This window comes from Sus scrofa, chromosome 6, assembly GCF_054392235.1.
Source record: "Sus scrofa isolate SSC_HxYL_T2T_F1_AM1 chromosome 6, Sscrofa_HxYL_maternal_Yorkshire_Landrace_v2.0, whole genome shotgun sequence".
In the NCBI taxonomy this organism is placed as follows: Eukaryota; Metazoa; Chordata; class Mammalia; order Artiodactyla; family Suidae; genus Sus; species Sus scrofa.
The window spans coordinates 68,464,742-68,485,030 of record NC_139388.1 but is presented as its reverse complement, the minus strand read 5'-3'; the positions used below and the strand labels follow the sequence as shown (position 1 = coordinate 68,485,030).

Here is a 20,289-nt window from a genome sequence, read left to right as displayed (position 1 = left end):
ACTCAGAATGATTAAAATGGGAGAGGCTCAGAGGCAAGGAATCGGACCAGCATCCACGAGGCTGTAGGTTCTGTCCCTGGCCTCGCTCAGTGAGTTAGGCATCCAGCACTGCCGTGGACCTTCAGTGTAGGTCACAGACGTGGCTCGGATCTGGCGTTGCTGTGGCTGTGGTGTAGGCCGGTGGCTACAGCTCCGATTGGACCCCTAGCCTGGGAACCTCCGGATGCTGCGGGTGCAGCCCTAAAAAAGACAAAAAATGGGGGGGGGGCCAGTTCCCTTATGGCTTAGGGGTTAAAGATCTGGTGGTGTCATTGGTGTTGCACGGGTTCAAGCCCTGGCCCAGGAACGTCCGCATGCTCTTCGCACAGCTAAGAACAGAAGAAAAGAAGGTTAAAACGTTAAAATTTTTTTTTTCTTTTTGCCATTTTTTGGGCCACTCCCGCAGCACATGGAGGTTCCCAGGCTAGGGGTCGAATCAGAATTGTAGACGCCAGCCCACGCCAGCGCCACAGCAACGTGGGATGCAAGCCTCATCTGCAACCTACACCACAGCTCACGGCAACGCCGGATCCTTAACCCACTGAGCAAGGCCAGGGATCGAACCCTCAACCTCACGGTTCCTAGTCGGATTCGTCAACCACTGAGCTACGATGGGAACTCCTAAACTCTTAACATTTTTGTTGTGTGTATTTTGACACCACAATGAAAATAAGTAAATATCCATGAGTTCATTTTGATACAAATGACTGAATAAATCATGTGGAGGAGAAGCGTTAGAGCACCTGCAGAAGAATTCCAAATCATTCATGCAGATGTTCCCCCTCAAAAAAGGGCGCACGGACCCCACTTCTTCATTGCGATTTCCTTCCAAAGAGGATGGAAAGGCCCAGGGAGCGGGGTCAAGGTCACAGCGGTGGGTCCTGTTGAGGGGATGCACCCTCACCACGATGCCATGAGAAGGACACTGTACCTCTCTGGTCTTCCTTCCAAAACCAACAGCCCTACCAGACAGATGCCCCGACCCGCACTCAAAACCAACTGACTAAGTCATTAAAGGCACGGGAGTCTGAGAACCTGCCGCAGCCAATTTAATGCCACCCAGGGCAGAGGAAGAACCGGATGTGGGGTCCTGGAACAGAGAGAGTCCGCTAGGTAAAAACCAAGGAAATCCCAACCGAGTGTGGACTTCAGTTAATAATGTGCCTTTCTGGCCTATTAATCATGAATGTGAACTGCGCTAATCTAGAGGAAACCTAGGTGACGAGGGTGGCGCTGTCTGTAGTCTCAGCAAGGTCTAAATCTAAAACGAGAAATCCAAGATACACCAATCGGTAACATGCTGCCGTTTAAAACAATCGCCACTTAGGGAGTTCCTGCTGCGGTACGGTGGGCTAAAGATCCGGCTCGTCTCTGCGGCAACACCAGTTCGCTCCCCAGCGTTAAGGACCCCGCGTTGCTGCAGCTGCCCCACGGATTCTGTCCCCCGGCCAGGAACTTCCATGAGCCGCACTGGGGTGGGGGGAAGAGACGCCCCTCAAAAGGCGTTAAATGGACTAACTGGATAAAAACAAATTTCAGATGCTCTCTGTCCACAGACACAACCTACAGAGAGAGGCTGGACATGGGATGCGCTGAGCCGGAGAGGCTGACTGTCCCCGCCCTCCAGGGCCCAGCATCCCACCCGCCCCTCTGCACCCTGCACGTGGCGCGCTTGCTCACGCTCTTGCTGAGTCTGGGGGCGCAGCCTCAGAACATCCTTTTCAAGCAACACAGCATTGCCCTAAAAAACGAATCTCAACGTTAAACATAGGCCTCAAACTGACCACCTTCTTCGACTCCGGAGATTTCGATTAATGTCGAAATCAAGAGCAGGAGAAACAGCTGAGTTGAAAGGAGTTGTTTTCGGAGTTCCCGTCGCGGCTCAGTGGTTAACGAATCTGACTAGGAACCATGAGGTCGCGGGTTGGATCCCTGGCCTCGCTCTGAGGGTTAAGGATCCGGCGTTGCCGTGAGCTGTGGTGTAGGTCGAAGATGCGGCTTGGATCTGGCGTTGCTGTGGCTCTGGCGAAGGCCGGCGGCTTACAGCTCAGATTAGACCTCTAGCCTGGGAACCTCCATATGCCTCGGGTGCGGCCCTAAAAAGGCGAAAGACAGAAAAAACGAAAAAAGAAAAGAAAGGAGTTGATTTCGCGAAGAGCGGGAAGGGGGCGCTGCTAGTTACCAGCCCCGAAAACTGTGGACGGTTTTAGGAAACTCAAGCCTGTTTCGGAACTGGGCACCGTGGCCTTCCGGGATCTTTCTGAGGAAGGCCAGACCCCCAGCCCACCCAAGAGGACGCGGTCGGGAGGGCAGCCTCGGCACCCCCGGCCCCGCCCCAGTCCGGCCCTGCCCTGCGCCCCGCCCCGCCCCTCCACCTCGCCCCGCCCAGCGCCCGCCCCGCCCCGCCCCGATAGGCCCCGCCCCCAGCCCTCCGCTAGGCCCCGCCCCATCCCCGGCCCGGAAGCGGCGCGCCGGGCGTCCACTCCTTGCGGCTGCACCAGGCGGCGCCCGCGGGCCGCGCGCAGCCAAGGCCGGGTGTGCGGCGCGGCGGGCCCTGGCGTTTGCGGTCGGCCCTCCAGAGTTTGGAGCAGGGCGGGGTCGCCTTTCCAGGCCTCCTGCTCGGCCATTTTCCAGCCCTCTTTCCAAAAGGCCGCCCTCCGAGCCTCACTAGTAAGCACAAAAATAGGCGCAAGTATTCTTTTCTTTCACCTGTGCGGTGGCTTGTGGGTGGTGGGGCAGGGTGCCCACTGCCGCTCACCTCGGGCTGAAGCCTGAGTGTTCAGACCCCTGGAGAAGCACCCCTGTCCCCAGACGGTCCTTCGCACCAGGCAGACCCCCCACGGCCCCACTTTACACTAGGACAGGAGCAGGCCCTGGACTGGTGGGCACAGCCTTGTCATCCTGAGACCCTGGCCGGCCTGCTCGGGAGCTGGGGCCCACTGCTCTGCCCAGCTGCCGTGTGACCCAGGGTGGCCCCTGCTCTGCCCAGGCCCCGGGGGCGCACAGCCGACCCTGGCGGCCCTCTGCTCTCTGCCCCCTGCTCCCCTGCAGGGCTCAGGGGTCTCACTGTTCTGAGGGCTCTTCCTTCCTTGTCCCCCTTGGTCCTGCTTGCATGTGACAACAGCAAGGTCATTTTGTCCAAAGGAGAAAAGAGGTTGTGAATGCAGCAAGAGCCTCTGCCTTCTCTGGACCCACTGGGCCCAGCGGCCAGAGGGCAGCAGGAACCTTGAGGTCTGTCCTGCACAGAAGGGACTGGGGCTGGAGGAGGGGAGCCCCCTTGCTGCCTCTCCACAGAGCCTGGCCTTGAGGGCTGCACCTGCAGACCTCGGCACGCAGGGCCAGCCAGGAGGGGTGGGGCACCCGTGTCCCTGGCCTCAAGAGTGCCCCAGGTGGCGCCCGGTGGGGTTGACCACAGCCCCTCACAAGCATTCTCTGTGGAGACTTCCTCCCCAGGGTCTGTCTCAGAGACCTGGACACCTCAGTGTCCACCCAAGCAAGACCTGACCCCCGCAGCCACCAGGGGCTGCTGTAGGGCCAATGGGACAGGATAGACAGGTCTTAGAAGTCTAATGCCACAGGCTGAGCCACCCCCAGAGACCCCAGAGCAGGCCTGGGAGGAGCCCTGGGCATCTGCCCAGGGGAATGTGGCGGGGGCCAGCAGGCCCCAGATGGACGTCACAGCGAGAGCTCCAGGGCCCCAGCTCCTGGCAGCACCCCCCTTGCGTGCCCAGCCATGCCTGCCGGTTTCCAAAACACCCAGTGCCTGCCCCAGGAGGGGTAGCCTGGGGTCCTGCTGGTGCTCTGTGCTCTGCCTGGCACTCTGCTGCTTGGGGTCCTGGCCCCCCAATTCCTCTTCCCCCTCCTCGGGCCACACACATCCGGGGCTTCAAGACCACTGCCCTGCAACTCTGCCTGGCTCAGCTCACGGCCTGGGGCCTGCCTCCCATGGCCCCTTGGAAGCACATCTTGCATCACCTCCCAGGTGGCAGGTGGGCTGGGCCTTGGGGACAGGACTCTTGACAAACAGCCCTCAAGCCCTGGAGGCAGTCCCAAGGGAAGGAGAGCTGCGCCCTCAAGACCGAGGTCCCCCAGTGAGGACTGCCAGGCTGAGGCTCTGGGGCTGGGGTTTGGGGGTGCTGCAGGGGGGGCTGGGGCTGGATATCCCTGCAGAAGGGAGATTGCTGTCCCCCCACTACCAGGCCTGCCTCAGGGCGGACACTGGTGCCTGGTCTGAATGTAAAGTGCCCATGTGACTTGGAGCAGAGACTGGGGCAGAGGGCAGGTGGTGGTAGCAGAGCACAGGACCCAGTGACCCCCCTCTTGCTCTTCCTGCTGGTCCAGCCCACACTGACCTGCAGATACCCCCAAAACTACCCAGATACCACCTCGTTTCAGAAGGCATCTTGGGGATGTCCCTGGCTCCTAGTCCACTGTCCTTCCACTCACTCCCCAGCTGTTGGGACATACACCCTGGTGCCACCCCTGACTCCTCTGTGCCCCTGCCCCTGAGCCACCACACGCCCCGTCACCCTGGGTACCTAGCCCTGCTCATGCCATTGTGCTGCCCTACATAGGCTTACCTGCCCCAAAGCGGCCAGAGGGGTCACAGTCCTGCTCAGACCCCCCCAATAGTCCCTGTCACCTCACAGCAGGACCTGCCCTCCTCATTGCCACAGGACCTAAGTAAAGTGACCACTGACTAGGGCGGAAGGACTGAGCCACCAACACAGCCTCTTCCTGGAACTTACATTTTTCTTAAGAAGTAGCTGATAAATATGCCATTGCTCTTTGTTGTGGGGTTTTTTTTTTTGTTTGTTTGTTTTTTTGGTTTGTTTTCAGAGAAATTTTAGCCATTCCTCAAACTCATACAGAATTATAAGGAACCCTGGGTAGCTGAAATAAGCTTTAAAAAGACTAGAGTTGAAGGACTCAAACTTCCCAATTTAAAACCTATTACAAAGCTACAAAGATCAAAAGAGTAGTGCTGATATAAAGACAAACTCAGGCCAATGGAATAGAATAGAGATCCCCGAAATAAACTGTAATGCATATGGTCAAATTATTTTTGACAAGGGTGTCAAGACCATTCAATGGGGAAAGGACAGCTTTTTCCATAAATGGTGTTGGGAAAACTGGATATCCACTTTCAAAAGAATAAATATGAACCCCTACCTCACACCATGTCATACTAAAGTCAACTCAAAATGGAGGGACCTTAATTTAAAGCTTAAAACCATAAAATAAATTCTTAGAAAAAAACACAGGAGTAAATCTTCATCAACTTAGATTTGGCAATGGCTTCTTGTCTCCAACACCAAAAACAAAGCAACAAAAAAAAACAAAAGAGGAAAAAGATAAATTGGACTTTATCAAAATTAAGAACTTCTGGAGTTTCCTGGTGGCTTAGCAGGTTAAGGCTCTGACATCGTCCCTACTGTGGCTCACTGCTATATTGTTCCCTGCTATGGCTCCAGTACAGCCTTGGCCTGGGAACTTCCTCGTTCTGTGGACACGGCCAAAAATAAAAAAATAACTTTGTGCATCAAAGGACATTATCGATAGAGTGAAAAAATGATAGAACGGGAAAATATATTTGCAAAATTACGTATCTGATAAAGGTCTCAGTTTCAGAATTTGCAAAGAACTCTTATGTCTCAACAACAATCACCACATCAGAAAACAAATTCAAGAAAGGACAAAGGAGGAGTTCCCGTCGTGGCTCAGTGGTTAACCAATCTGACTAGGAACCATGAGGCTGCAGGTTCCATCCCTGGCCCTGCTCAGTGGGTTAAGGATCCACGTTGCCATGAGCTGTGGTGTGGGTCGCAGATGTGGCTTGGATCCTGCATTGCTGTGGCTGTGGTGTAGGCCGGCGGCTGCAGCTTCTATTGGACCCCTAGCCTGGGAACCTCCATATGCCGCGGGAGCAGCCCAAGAAATGGCAAAAAGCCAAAAAGCCAAAAAAAAAAAAAAAAAAAAAAGGGAAGGACAAAGGAGACGTTCCCACCATGGCAAACTGGGTAAAAGATCCACTGCTACCACAGCTATGGCGTGAGTTATAGCTGTGGCTCAGATTCTCTCCCCGTCCTGCCCTGGGAACTTCCGTGCGCTGCGGGTGTGGCCTATAAAGAAAAAAGGCGGGGATGGGCAACAGACTTGAGCAGACGTTTCTCCAAAGAAGCCATACACGTGGCCAATCAGCAGATGAAGAGGTGCTCTGGTCCCTAGTCACTAACCAGAGCAGGCAAAGCAAATGAGAGGCCACTTCCCACTTGCTGGAGTGGCTAGAATCAGAAAGACAGACGGGGTGTTCCCGTTATGGCTCAGTGGTAACAACCCAACTAGGATTTGTGAGGACGTGGGTTCGATCCCTGGCCTCGCTCGGTGGGTTAAGGATCCGGCATTGCTGTGAGCTATGGTGTAGGTTGCAGACGCAGCTCAGATCTGGCCTGGCTATGGCATAGGCCGGCAGTTGCAGCTCCGATTCAACCCGATTCAACCCGTAGCCTGGGAACTTCCCTATGCCTCAGGTGTATTCTCTTTATGTGGCCCCAAAACGGGAAAAGAAAGGAAGGAAGATGGTAACTAGTCTCCATGTGGCTGTGGAGCATTGATGGTGGGAAGGTTAGATGGTTCAGCTGCTGGAGGAAACAGCTTGGCAGGTCTTCAGATTAAACACAGAGTCACCATGTGCCCTAGCAATCCCGCTCCTCGGTAAACATCCAACAGCGTGGAAAACAGATGTTCAAACAAACCCTGTACACTCATGTTCACAGCGGTGCTGTTCACAGCAGCCACGAGGGAGAGCAGCCCGCAAGCCCCTCTGTGGATGAATGATAAACACCCACGTACGGGCGCGCCGTGGATCATGCCGACCGAGGCGCTGACACTCACTCCAACACGGTTGATCCTTGAGAACAAGATGCTCAGTGAGAGAAGCAGCCTCAGAGGGACACAGGTCGTGTGATTCTGCTTGTGTGAAGTACCTGGAACAGCAAATCCATGGGGACAGAGAGCCGCCTGGGGGTGGCGGCAGGGAAGAGACTCCTCCACGGAGGTGGGGGGGGGAATTGCCTTTCCAGGTGACAAGAGATTCCAAGCTGGATGCAGGCGGTGGCTGCACAAAAGTGTGAACACAGCAAATGCCACTGAACTGTATCCTTCCGGAGGGTTAGTGGTAAACTGCACGAGACATGTATTTTCTCAGGAGGTAACGCCAAAGTGGGTGATGAGGCAGCAGCTTGTCTGGGGAAGCTCCGAGTCAGCAGGACTGTTCGAGGAGGCCCCCCGTCTGATGAGGGCGGTGGGCTGCCCTATGGGCAAGGATTTCCTGAGAGAGATTCAGGCCCTGAGATGAACTGGGGCTGAGTCCTTGCCCCCTCCCGGGTGGGCCAGCATGGTGGGGTCTTTCTGTTGGAACGGACAGTCCCTCCAGGTAGGTCCCTAAAAGGGACCTCGGGGTCATCAGGACAATGACCAGGATGCAGACCCAGAGGAAAGAGCCCTTCCTGCCAAGCACTCTGGGGGCTGGGCTATGCCCCCGTGTCAACACCTGGGTGGCCTGGGGGGGCAGGTGTCCTGCGGCGGTTCACGACACGGTATGGCATGTAATGTGGCCTGGCAGTGGTCCCGAAGCGGGAGGGCAGCTCTGGGCCTGGCGGCCTTGCGGACCCACATCCCTTCCCGTCTGCTCAGTGGCTGCCTGCCTGCAGGAAATGGCCCTGGGAGGCGACTTCGTATCAGGTGACCCCAGGCCAGCTTCCTGGCCTGAGCACCAGTCAGGCTCTGGGGCCTCCCCAGGCGGCCCCTGCTGTCTGGACAGGGCAGTGCGCCACAGGCAGCCCCTGCGCCGTCGCCCGGCTCCCTCCCCGCCGCTGAGGTCACAGGTGCAAGCTCTTTATCTGGCAGGTGCTGGCGGAGCCGAGTCCCACGGCTCCACCTGCGGGGAGAGGCATCCCTAGAACAGCAGGAGCAGCCTCCCCTAAGCAGTGGGAGGTGGGGCTGGGTCCAGCGGCCTGCCAGCAGCGCCCTCCCCTCCCAATGGTTCCTGTAGCTACCCGCCCCAGCCCCCAGCCCCTGCCCCTGTCTGCAGCGGCCCGGGCCTCCCCTACTCTGCCGCTGCAGGTGCAGGCAGAACCCTCTGTCAAGCCAGCCTGCTGCCCGGGTACGCTGGGCCAGCGAGGGTTGGGTCCCAGCTTCCTGGCAACAGGGACTCCTCCCTGAGTCTGTGCCCAGGCCTCTAGGTGGCACCTGAGGCCGGGCTGGGGAGAAGGGGGTGGGGGGGCCCCAGGGCCCGCCCTCCCCGCGGCCCCGCCCCCGCCCTCCCCGCGGCCCCGCCCCCGCCCCCCGCCCCCCCATCGTCCCCCCCGCTGCGCTGGCGCGGGGGTCTCTGCCTCCCGCCCTCCGTCCTGGTCTCCGCGCTCCCGCCCGGCCCGGGATGTGCGAGGGCGTTTCTGGCGGCTGCACTCCGGACTGGGCGGGCGGCGGCGGCCTGGCCTTGTGCAGGCAGCTGGGGGAAGCGCCGGCGCCGAACAATTGCGGCCTCCCTGCCAAGGGCGCCGCCCAGCCCGGGAGAGGAAATGGGGCTGGGGGCTGGGCGGGCGGCCGCGCTGGCTGCCCCTCGGGGCGCCCTCGGTGCCCGCCTGAGAGGCCCTGGAGCCGCTGCGGGGGCGGGCGGAGCAGACCTGCCGCCCTCCGCCCTGCGTGCCGGCTCTGCCCCCAGCATCCGGTTTCAGGCGGAGCTGCCCAGCCTCGGCGGGGGAGCCAGAACCCGGCCCTGAGGGCCTTGGACCGGCGGCAGGTCGGCCTGGGGGCCGCCCCACTGCCTTTTCCCTGTCCCGAAGCCTCCCCTCCTGACGGCCAGGTGACAGCCCTTCCTCTGCTCGGGTCGTGCCAGCAGGGCCCGTGGGCCCCCAGAGCCTGCCTCCAGGGCTGCGGGAAAGCCGAGCCCAGGCCTCTCAGAACCATGCTGGGGTCTCGGGTGCACGTGGCTGCGAAGCTGGGGGCAGGAGGCTGGCCCAGCAGGAGCCCCAGCGGCCTGGCTGCATCCGGCTGAGCCTGAGGCCCAGGGTCTGCTCATTCCCTGAGCCTGTCATCACCCCTTTACAGATGAGCTGGTTAAGCTGCTACCCTGAGTGCTGGCTGCTCCAACTTGTGTGTGTGTGTGTGTGTGTGGTGTATGGCATGTGGTGTGCAGTGTGGGGTGTGTGTGGTATGGTATGTGGTGTATGTGGGGTGTGTGTATGTGGGTTTTGATGTGTGTGTTGTGTGTGGGGGGGTATGTGGCATGTGTGGTATGTGGCGTATGTGGTGTGTGTGTGTTGTGGGGGGGGTGTGGTATGTGGGGGGTGTGGTATGGGGGGGGTGGCGTGTGGTAGGTGGTGTGTGTCCAGGCAGGACACTGAAAAGCCCCCGTGGAGGTTTGCTGGAGGCGGGCTTTCCAACCCCGCAGTCAGGGTTCTGCAGCAGAGGGGCTGCTGCTCCTCAGGGACCCCCAGAGCAGAGTGGCCCCCTGTCGGGCCCCCACTGAGGCCACCTGGTCCCGGGTTCTAGCCCACCTAGGACTGCCCCTCTGGGAGTGGCCCGGAGGCTGCTTGGACCTCCCTAGGGTGTCGGCCCCAAATCTGGGGGGGGGGGGACAAGCTGCCCACCCCGGGGCAGCCCCTCCTCCAACCCCACGTGGCACTCCCAAAGCCCCATGGCCATGGCCCCCCCACGTTTTGGTGTCCCCCACGAGGGATGACTGGTTCAGGACCAAAGGTGGGTACAGGCTTGAAGGTCAGCATGATGGGGGGCTTGGGGACAAGGGACATGTCATGCCCTTGGAGAGAGAGGGGCTGCTGCTTCCACTGCCCAGGGGAAGGTGTGCAGAGGTCCTTCTAGGTCGGCTGGCGGCCAGGGGGCCCAGGCCATCCCCCTTCCCAAGGCGGATGCAGTGCCCTCTGCCTGCCACACCAGTCCTGGGCTCTGGGGCCCTGACTACCCTGGCCACGTCCACCTCGGCCTGGCCCCTTCCTGGGCTCTGAGGCTGCCTGCCCTGGGGTCTGCTTGACTGTCACCTCCCTGGGCACCCCCCATCGAACTGTGCCCCTGCTCTCCCGTGCCCCCAACAGGCCTGCCCCTGCCAGGGAGCCATGGGTGGGTGCGCCACCCAGGGAGTTGTGCTGAGAGAAGGACCGGGAGCCTCCTGGCTGTGTGGCCCGTTCTACTGGCCAAGCCTGCCTCTGGAGGCCCACGGGAACTCGGGCTCTGATCACCTACCTTCCGCCCAGCCCCCTTCCTCGTCCTCGCCCTCGTACTCCAGGGCCTGGAGGCGCACTTACTGGAAGCAAGGTTAGGATGGCCCTGGGTGGAGAAGCAGACGCTGCTCAGTGGGACAAGACAGATGCTGTGGGCACCGCCCCCTGCAGCTCTGAGACCCTAAAAGCCTGGCTTGGAGCGTGGCCCCCGGGAGGGGGTCCTGGCCTTGTGCACAGATTGTTTGAATAATTCAGATTTAAGAGACCTACTTTCCCGTCAGAGCTCTTCCTGCTGCAGAGCAGATGGGGCAGGGGCATCTGAATTATGCATTCTGCTCCCCAGGTTTTTAGTGAGGGCTGGGCACCAAGCCAGGCACTGTCCCCTCAGGCCCAGCTGGCCGGGCCCTTGCTGAGTAGGCTGAACGGACCACAGGCTGGTCTCAGAGCCATTTGTCTAGAGAGCCAGGGTTCTCTGCGGGGGTCAGGAGAAGCCTGGGCTCCTGGCTGGGCGCAAGCTCTGCCTGAAAGCACCCTGACTGACACCCCACCGAGGAGCGTGCTGGGTCGCAGGTAGGGGCCAAGAACAGCCAGAGGCCTGGAGGGTGGGGCAGGGAGAGCCGGGGCCCCAGAGCCTCCTCCAGACCCTTGAGGTCATGGGGCCCCAGCCAGCCAGAAACCAGAAGCTGTCATGGGCTCCTGAGAGCGGACCAAGGCCCCAGGCAGGTGTCTAGGGCTCTGACACCTGGGGACCCTGACACCTGGGGGCCAGATGCGGATGAGGCCTCAGGCTGCTAGGGAACTGGGAATAAAGGCCCAGGGTCCCCTGTTCCTTCCTGGCTTCCCCTCAACTTTGCCCCTCACACCCAGTCCATAAACACATAAACAGGATTCCAGGCCCTGGCCACAGGGCAAGGCCCTGCCACGCCCTGCAGATTAGCTAGGGGCCACAAGGCTGCACCCCAAGGTCTTAGAGAGCTGGGCAGGCTCCGGCCTGGGGTCCTCGTGCTTGGCCTTGCCCTGCAGCCCTGCTGGAACGGGGAATGGGCCTGGCCAGGCCAGTGGTAGCCTGAGGCATGGGGAGCCCTGGGCCTACCCTGCCAGGCCTCCTGCTGCCAAGTCAGGCCAGCTCTCAGGTGGGCATGCAGGGACCCAGAATGGCAGAAGGGTCCTGAGGGCCCCTCAGGTCTCCTGCCACCCCCACAACCGCAGAGCTGCCCCATAGAGACCGCTTGCCCAGGGCCCTCCTCTGCTCTGCTGCTGGGCCTGCCCCTCCACCTTCACATCTCTCCTCCTCTTCCCTCTTCTCCCTCCTTCCCCCTTTCTCCTCACTTTCCCTCCCCCCCTTCATCTCTACTTTCTCAAGTTCTGGGCTTAGGTGGGCATGGCCAAAGACCTGCTGGATTCTGAGGAATGTCTCTGACCCTCTGACCCTGGAACATTGGGACCACTGTTTCTGGGACCCAACTGCCCATGCCCAGGACACCCGTCCTTCAGACTTTGCATCATCTTGAGCAAAGAACTCCACCTCCTCTTGAGCACTGGGCAGTGCTTCGGTCCCTACCCCAGCCCTTGTCCTGGACAGTGACCACTCCCCGCTTCCCACAAACGGTCCATGCTCTAGAACACAGAGTCGTACCCACACCCCTTCGACCCACTCCAAGAACATTCCCTGAGGACCCACTGTGTGGCCTATGCCCTCCTTGGTGGGTGGAGCAGCAGGCAAGGGAGTCAAATCCAGTCTTCAGCAGGGGAGCTGGGCAAGGTGCCAACAACCTGTGTGTGAATCCCATGGGGTCACAGGAGCCAGAGCAGCTCTTCGGGGCAAGGGCAGGTTGGGGAGATGCCCTGTGGAGGCGACTGGAGGTTATGAGAGAGACCCTCCCAGGCAGATGGAGCCACAAAGACCAAAGGCCAGAGTGTGAAACGTGGTGACTGTGTGTTTAAGGACAGAGAGAAACCAGACGAATGACAGTGAGGAGGACAGAGCACAGGGACCTGGGGCCACGAGAGTTGTCAATGGTTTTAATCAGAAGAATGGTAAGGCTGACATTCAGTCCTCACTCAGGTGAGCAAGGTGGACCTCTCTCTGAGGTCAGCGCCCAGGCGGGGTGGCAGTGAACATAGTAGGTCTATGTACATATACATGTATGCCTGTCCATGCATGTGCTCCTTCTCTGCCCACTCACTGGCACTAGAAGCAACGACACTCCAGTAGCAGCAAGCACACCCAGACCCTAGATTTTGGCTTCTAACCACCATTCCCCACTGAAAGGAAACAGGGTTCCTTGGAGAAATGGTTGACTTTAGGGCTGGGGCAGGAAGGTCTGAAACAAACCTGGAGCTTCCTGTGCCAGGAATTGAGGAAAGGCTCCAAGGACGCGGGGACATGTTTCTTTGCTGGTAGGAAGGACCAGGGGAGGGGGAGGGATAGGGAGGACAGCTCTTGAGTGGGTGGGAAGTTATGGGCTCCATGCTGGAGTGGAGGGCTACCCTAGACAGAGAAGCAGACAGGCGCGCGCACGCGCGCACACACACACACACACACACACATCCATCAGCTTCAGCCTGGAGACAGGCTAGGGAGGGAGAGGGCGACAGGGCCCTTTGAGGTTGTGGCCAGTTTAAGAGCACCACCGCATTGCTAGGGGTGTCCCCGCCTCCTTTTAGCGCAGTGGTACAGGCTTGGAAGAGGAGTGATCCTGGATTTGGTCTGGAAAGGGCAGCACTGGGAGCTGAGGTGGTCGGAAGGGAGTCATGAGGGTTGGGGGCTGCAGGCTCTTGCAGTGAAGTCGTCTGTTAATGGGGTGGGAAACTTAGAATTTGAGAGCCAGAAGTCAGGAGGAAAGGTGGGAGTTTGTGGGCGCCACGAATGGACATTCAGGTTTCTAAGAACGCTGGAAACTTCTTCTGGTTGAAGCCACACTGCTTGCAGGTGCCCAGATCACATGAGCCCCACCGGCTCCTGGGAGGATGGGCCCTGTCCCTGGGCTGCAGGGCGTCCACTCTGTGCGGGCAGAAGCGGGGCGTCCCAGAGGCCGACCTGGTCCAGTGCGGTGTGGGTCAGCCTGGGCTGGGGGTATGCATGCCCGGGGGCCGGTGGTGGGTGTGTGCGGGGTGGAGAGTGCAGATGCAGGGCACGGGGTAGGGTGGCAGGCTCCTGCCCTGCGGCCTACACCCACCTCTACCTGCCTGGGAACCAAGCGGGTCCGTAGCGGGCACGCCCACGCCAGCGCGGAACCCCGCAGCCGGCCCCTGGGACGGGCCAGGCCTCGCGGCTCCGGGAGGTGGCCGTGGTGGTGGTGGTGTGGGGTCCACGACGGCCTGGCGCGGCCCCTTTAAGCGGTTCGCGCACGCGCGCGGGGTCGGCGCCGGGGCGAAGCGCGCGGGCGTGCGCGCGCCGGGGCCTTGGCCGAGCCGTGCGTGCGCGCGCGACGTGCGCGGTGACGCGGCCGTGGGGTTTCCCGAGGCTGCGGGCAGGGGCCGCCGCGCCCATCCCGATGGCTGGAGGCGTCTGAGGGGCGGACGGAGGCGGCGGCGGGAGCGGGCGCGGGCGCGGGAGTGGGAGTGGAGCAGCCGCCGCGGGACCGACCGGACCAAGCCTCGCCGGCGCACCTGCCCGCAGCGCCCGCGGAGCGGCCCGAGCGCGACCACCTCCCGGAGCGGCGGCCGAGGCGGCTGAGGCGGCGGGGTGCGGGTGCGGCAGGCGGGACGCGGCGTCGAGGTGAGCGCGGCGGCCCCGGCCCAGACCCCGGACCCCAACCCAGACCCCCGCCCCCGCCCCCGCGTCCGAACCCTCCCCGCCGCCCCCCGGTCGCCCGCCCCGCCCCCACCCTGCCGGCTCCCACCCTCCCCGCCCCCACTCGGCGGCCGCGCCAAGTCTTCCTGCCGCGCCCGGGTGGGGTCCGTGAGGCGGGGGCGGCGGGGACCCCGCGGGCATGGGCCGGGTTCCGTGCCTGGGGGCCTGGATTCAGGCCTGGGGGCCCGGGCGGGGGTCGGAGGGTCCGGGGGTGTCGGGGCCGGCGTGCGGGCTGGGGAACAAAGGCGGCGGCGGCCCTGCGTCTGCGGCGGGCGGTGGGCGCCGTCCTTGGCCGCGGGAGGACATGGGGCTGGAGGAGCGGCTTCTGGGCGACTCGGGAGGGAGGCCGGCGTCGCCGCGGCCGGGAAGGAGGAAGCGGCGCCGAGGGCGGCGCGAGGCGGACAAAGCGCCCGCGGTGGCGGCCAGGCCCGAGCGGAGGCCGCCCGCCGTCGCCGCGGTGCGTGGCCTGCGGGCGGCGGCCGGGGTCCCCGCGCCCCGCACGGAATGAATGGCTCCGAGGCGGGCCCCCAAGATGGCGCGCCCGCCGCCGGCCTTTGTCAGCCGCCGCCCGCCGCCGCGGGGCTCCGGTGCGCTTGCCGGGGCCGGGGGCGGGGGGCGGTAGCTCGAGGCTTGGGGTCCCCTCCGGCCCGGGTGGGGTGCGGGGGCGCTGAAGATTGTACCCGGGGCAGGCGGGGCCGCTGGCCTTTGGAAATGCTTTATTTTTCCCGGGCGGTTGGCGTTTGATTCCGATGGTGCCGAAGCGTTTCTGATGTCCTCTGAATTACTTGGTTAGCTCGTGGCAGTGGTGGTGGCTTTACGTGCCCAGATGCTCTTCTGCGGGGTTGTGAGACACGGTGGCTGAAGGAAAACAGCGACGTGGGGGGTTTTATTTGGGGAAGGGAAGTTGGTGGGCGCTTAGAGTTAAAAGAGTACATTCCTCAGTTTATGCACAGAGGCCGCATCTGACTTCGTTTTGGTTTGGGGACTGTTAGAGGCCTGTCTATGTCTTCATTTCGCTGTCGGGTAACGGTGATCTCAAGTAACAGGTAATGATTGAGCAGTTGCTTTTGAGATTAATAGCTAAGAAAACGTTTAGATTATTTTTCTTGATGACGAGCAAATGGAAGGAAGTATTAGTTTTGTGAAAAGTTCCCATCAACCCCAGATACTGGAGAAGGTCTGAAGACCATTGTCATGGGTGAGATTTCTACCTGAGTTCTTTGTTTTCTAATTTGAATCTGTAGTCTTTTTTTGAGGTGGAGGGGTTCTTTATTTCAAAGAAAGATTTTAGTTTGCATTCTCTTAAGATAGATAGGGCCTGTTCTGGATTCTTCCGGAAGGTACATATTGCAAAAAGAAAGTGAACGGGCAGTTCCTTTTTTGCTTCCACTAACACTGGGTGTGTGGCTGAGGACAGGGCTGGTGCCCCCAACATGGAAAGGGGTCTGAGAACCTCCAGACGGCAGAACTGGGTGGCAGCTTTTGGCTTGATGTAATTTTCTGACAGTTAGAGCGGTCCAGAAATGGGGCGATCCTGTAGGGAAGACTTCCTGCTGCCGAGAGTCTGGACTCAAGGGCGCTCTCCTCCAAGACTCCCTCCATTTACCTGCTGCTGGTTTCACAGGCATTGGAAGTGCTACGAGTTTTTCTTAGAAGGTGAGAGCTGCGGAAAGCAAAGTTAGGTTTCCTGCTTGTGCCCGGAGCTCACTCACGGTTCTTCCTCCTCAGGGGCCAGCGTCAGGGCTACCTCTCCTCTGCTGAAATGGTTGGAGAGGATGCTTATAGAGGAAATTTGTTCAGCCGTGCACTTTTGACTCAGCATTGGCACTTTGTTAAATGAACACACCCACCAGACAAAAATTATTCCTCTTGTATGGTGTCTGAGTTTACAACAGAGCTGTATTTATATCATCAGGCAGGCACCAAGCAGAATGCCCTTTAATGACACCTTAATAAAATTTCCTCTGCTTGCTATCTTAAGTTCTGTTTTGGAGGAAGTTGAAATAAATTTCCTCAGATTTCATTTTAATCTTGGAAAAGATTTGAAAGACTTTCTTCAAAAGGCTGTCCAGTCTTTTTCATGCTTAATAACTGATTTCAGAGCTTGAATCACCTAGGTCTTGTAAAGACCACATGAGAAGTCCACACATTTTATAAAGGGTTAATTTATTTCTCAGGTTTTGTTCTCTTACCTTGTGTTTTGCTAAAAATCTTTTGTTGTCCCTAAGTTTGACTCGAAAAGTTGTTTTTCTGTAAATAGCTTTGAGAAGGGTCCTAAGGTAGCTGTAGACTTATTTACCTTCAGTTGCCTTTTTAGCAAATGCTCGAATGAATAACACTGGTTTTTATATATATATATATTTTTTCTGATTTTGTCTTAGACGTGCAGCATTGGCATTGTAGTTTGTCTTCATTGGATTGTTTTTTTCTGTGCCCAAAAGATTTGGCTCATGTTGGTCTCTAAATTGGATTAAGTTCTTACTGACTACAGACTTTAGCTTTTAGCATTAGCGGATTGGTAATAGATAGTCTCAGTTTTATTATCTGGGCCTGACCATATGGCATCCCATATTTTTTTGAAACCCCTATTGAGTGTAAATCTAGTAAAACATTGAACAGAAAGTTTTAGAACTTTTTAACCGTGGTATAAATTTTGATTTCAGGTTTGCCTCTGTAGGTAAGAGTGGTTAGAGAATTTGTGAGGCAGGCAGTCCAGTTAAATGGTTTAGCAAACATAGAACGAGGAGTTAAAAACAAGTTTAGGGGTTCCCGTTGCGGCGCAGCGGAAATGAGTCCAACTGGTATCCATGAGGATGTGGGTTTGAGTCCCTGACCTTGCTCAGTGCCTTAAGGACCCGGCGTTCCCATGAGCTGTGGTGTACGTTGTAGATGTGCCTGGGCTCCTGTGTTGGCTGTGGCTGTGGTGTAGGCCAGCGGCTGCAGCTCCGAGTCGACCCCTAGCCAGGGAACCTCCATATGCCACAGGTGCAGCCCTAAAAAGCAAAAAAATAAAAAATAAAATGAAAACAAGTTTAACTTGAAACTAAGGTCAGAGAAATAATTGTAAAATTGAATGTGTAACTTTACTGGAAAAAGGAAATAGCCCACGTGTGTGTGGAGAGTGTGGCCATGTGTTGAATAATGCAGCATTGTATTGACTGTTCTGGAAAAAGAATGGCGTGCCACTTCTTTCTAGAGCTGTGAGATTTGTTCTAGAACTCTCCTTTAAGAAGTACAGGCAGTCTGTATAGATTGACGAATTGGTCAGTGGGTTACTGGAGTGCTAAAAGCTTTTAAAACCTCTCAGTGCGCTTGTTCCTGTGGCAGCACCTGCCATTAGGTGGCACAGTAATCAGTGGAAATTATTGCCGACTTCCGAAGATAGAAAAGCTTCCTATTTTATAGAGCAGTGTTGCTTTTCTTTCTTTTTAGAGGAGATTTAAGCAAGTATTCTTTTATTTGACTCGAGTTAAAGTTCTGGGAAAAGAGCTTTTTCTAAAAACTTACTGATTAAAAGATCAAGTCAAGATTAAAGTAATAATTCTGGAGACATTGTTCAGTTGACTGTATTTTTTTTTGGGTTTTTTTTTTTTTTTTTGTCTTTTTGCCATTTCTTGGGCCGCTTCCATAGCACATGGAGGTTCCCAGGCTAGGGGTTGAATCGGAGCTGTACTTGCCGGCCTACAGCACAGCTCACGGCAACGCCGGATCCTTAACCCACTGAGCAAGGCCAGGGATTGAGCCTGCAATCTCAGAGTTCCTAGTTGGAGTCGTTGACCACTGCGCCACCCCACCACGGGAACTCCGACTATATTGTTGATAAAAGATTATGATTTCATGAGCCGCTCCTTATTTTATGCAGGGGGGGGAGACTCCTTATTCTTTATCCTGTCAGGACCAAGGGGCATTGGTTGAATATATTCTTAGTGACTTCTGGGTAATTGTGTCTTTTTACATGTCTCTATGTCTCCTGACTCAGTCCTGTGGCAATTGTAAAATGCGTTCCCTGTGAGGATTACAGATTCTTTTGACTATCTACCTGAGTGTTGTGGTTGATAAAGCTTTTTTTTTTTTTTCCTCCCTTTTTGGGTCACACCCATGGCATATGGAAGTTCCTGGGCCAGGGATCAAATCAGGGCTGCAGCTGGGGCAACAGTGCCTCCCTTAACCCACTGTGCTGGGCTGGGAATCAAACCCTTGCCACCACAGAGACAAGACTGGATCTTTAACTGTGGCCCAGTGGGAACTGCTGTAGTTGATAAAGCTTTAAAAAATTCTGGGCTCTTTCTCTTTAGACGAGAGAGTGTAAAGCTTCTACAGTAGGTTTCCCCCCAGGTGATCTCAAGAACTTTAAGATAATTCCTGAATTTCAGGGAGGGAAAGAAATTCACTCATTTCTTAAAGGACTGAGGCTGAGTTGGAACCCAGTTCGGTAGCTTCACGTGCTGCTTGTAACTGGATGTGGTTTTTGATTTCTCGGTGTGTGTTTCCTCCAGAGTGGAACGGGCCTCCCAGCACCTCCTTCCTAGGCCAGTTGTGAGGGTCGGTGAGTTAGCATTGGTGGAAGCACATGGAGCAGTGCTGGTTTTTAACAGCAGTCTTCTATTTTGTTTTTTTTAATTTGTTTTTTTGTTTGTTTGTTTTTCCTTTTTTGGCTGTCCTGCAGCACGTGGAGTTCTTGGGCCAGGAATCAGATCCAAGCCGCAGTCGCAACCTAACGCTGTATTCTTAACCCACTGTGCCAGGCTGGGGATCAAACCCATGTCCCAGCACTCCCAAGACACTCCCGATCCTGTTGTGCCACAGCAGGAGCTCCTGTAATATCTTTTTAACTCTCTCCCACATCATCTCTGACTTTCTGATTTTGAAAATCAGTTTTTTTAAAAAAGTTAAACTATGGCTGATGTACATCATGTTAGTTTCAGGTGTGCTGCTTAGTGCTTGACGGTGGCGTGCGTGATGGAATGAGGAGTCTAGTAAACCTCTGTCGCCTTGCCTCGCAGTGTCGCGACAGCATTATTGACTGTAGTTCTTGGGCTGTGTTACATCCTGTGACTTGTGTGTTATGTAACTGAAGGTTGTACCTCCTCATCTCCTTCGCCTGTTTTGCCTCCCTTCCCCTTTCTGGCTACCACCCGTTCTCTGTGAGTGTCTCATGAGTAGCTATGAGTCTGTTTTCTTTTTCGTCTTTGCCCATGGCATGTGGAAGTTCCCAGACCAGGGGTCAAATCTGCGGTGACAATGCTGGATCCTTAACTTGCTTCTCCACAAGAGAACTCCTGTTTTCATTTTGTTTGAAAGCCTTTTTTTTTTTTTTTTTTCTACCTTTATAGGATAATTTTCATCCTATAATTCATTTTTCTTTTTGTAATTCATTTTGAAACTGATAAAATTATTTTTTAAAAATCTCATTCTCTTACATTAATGATGCTGAGTCATTTTTTTTTTTTCCCTTGGTCTTTTTAAGGCCACACCTGCAGCATATGGAGATTCCCAGAATAGGGGTCAAATTGGAGCTACAGCTGCTGGCCTACTCCATAGCTCACGGCAACGCCAGATTGTTAACCCCAAGCGAGGCCAGGGATCGAACCTGCAACCTCGTGCTTACTAGTTGGATTCGTTTCCACTATGCCACAACGGGAACTCCGATGCTGAGTAATTTTGGATTTCACAAAATTTTTTTGGTCTTTCCTCAATTTGCCAACCAGTGAAATGAGATATTTTTCATGTATTCTCAAAAATACTGTAACTGGAAATGTGTGTAACAAATGCTTATTTAGCACCTTTTCTGCTAGCTGCTGAGTCTGTAAGTTGCAGAATGGGTCTAGGGCCTTATGTTGCAGTTTAATAGGAGTCCGATAGGCACGTTGCGTACAAAGGTGAAAAAGCAGGGGTCAAGGGGGCAGCCGGCCTTTGGAGAGCAGTGATGGCTTCCTAGGGAAAGTGCTGTTTTGATAGCCAGCGTTCCCTTGTGGCACAGCAGGTTAAGGATCCGGTGTCGTCACTGCAGTGGCCCAGGTTGCGGCTGTGGTGTGGGTTCATTTCCTGGCCCGGGAATTTCCACGTGCTGTGGGTGCGGCCGACAGAAGAAAAGTTGAGACGGGAAGGATCCTCCCGATGGAGTCCGCCTGGCACACAGGTGGCCTGTGGAAGGGGAGGAGGGTGTGTGTGTGTGTGTGTTCTTCGTGCAGCCAATTGGCCTCCGTCACCCACTCC

General features: G+C 56.8%; 1 protein-coding gene across 9 annotated transcripts in view; it reads left to right on the top strand.

The window, feature by feature from the left end:
- The first annotated feature begins 13,753 nt into the window (after window positions 1–13,753).
- Window positions 13,754–20,289, top strand: part of GNB1 (G protein subunit beta 1) — an 85,429-nt gene continuing 78,893 nt past the window's right edge. For 3 of the 9 annotated variants that reach the window (XM_084962591.1, XM_084962595.1, XM_021097492.2), the window contains exon 1: window positions 14,136–14,177. The gene's annotated coding sequence lies outside the window, so the exon portion shown is untranslated. Of the gene's footprint in view, window positions 13,999–14,135; window positions 14,178–14,386; window positions 14,661–14,728; window positions 15,272–15,580; window positions 15,730–20,289 lie in introns of those variants that run through there. The other 6 variants (XM_021097490.1, XM_021097495.2, XM_084962593.1 and 3 more) reach the window with 5 other exon arrangements.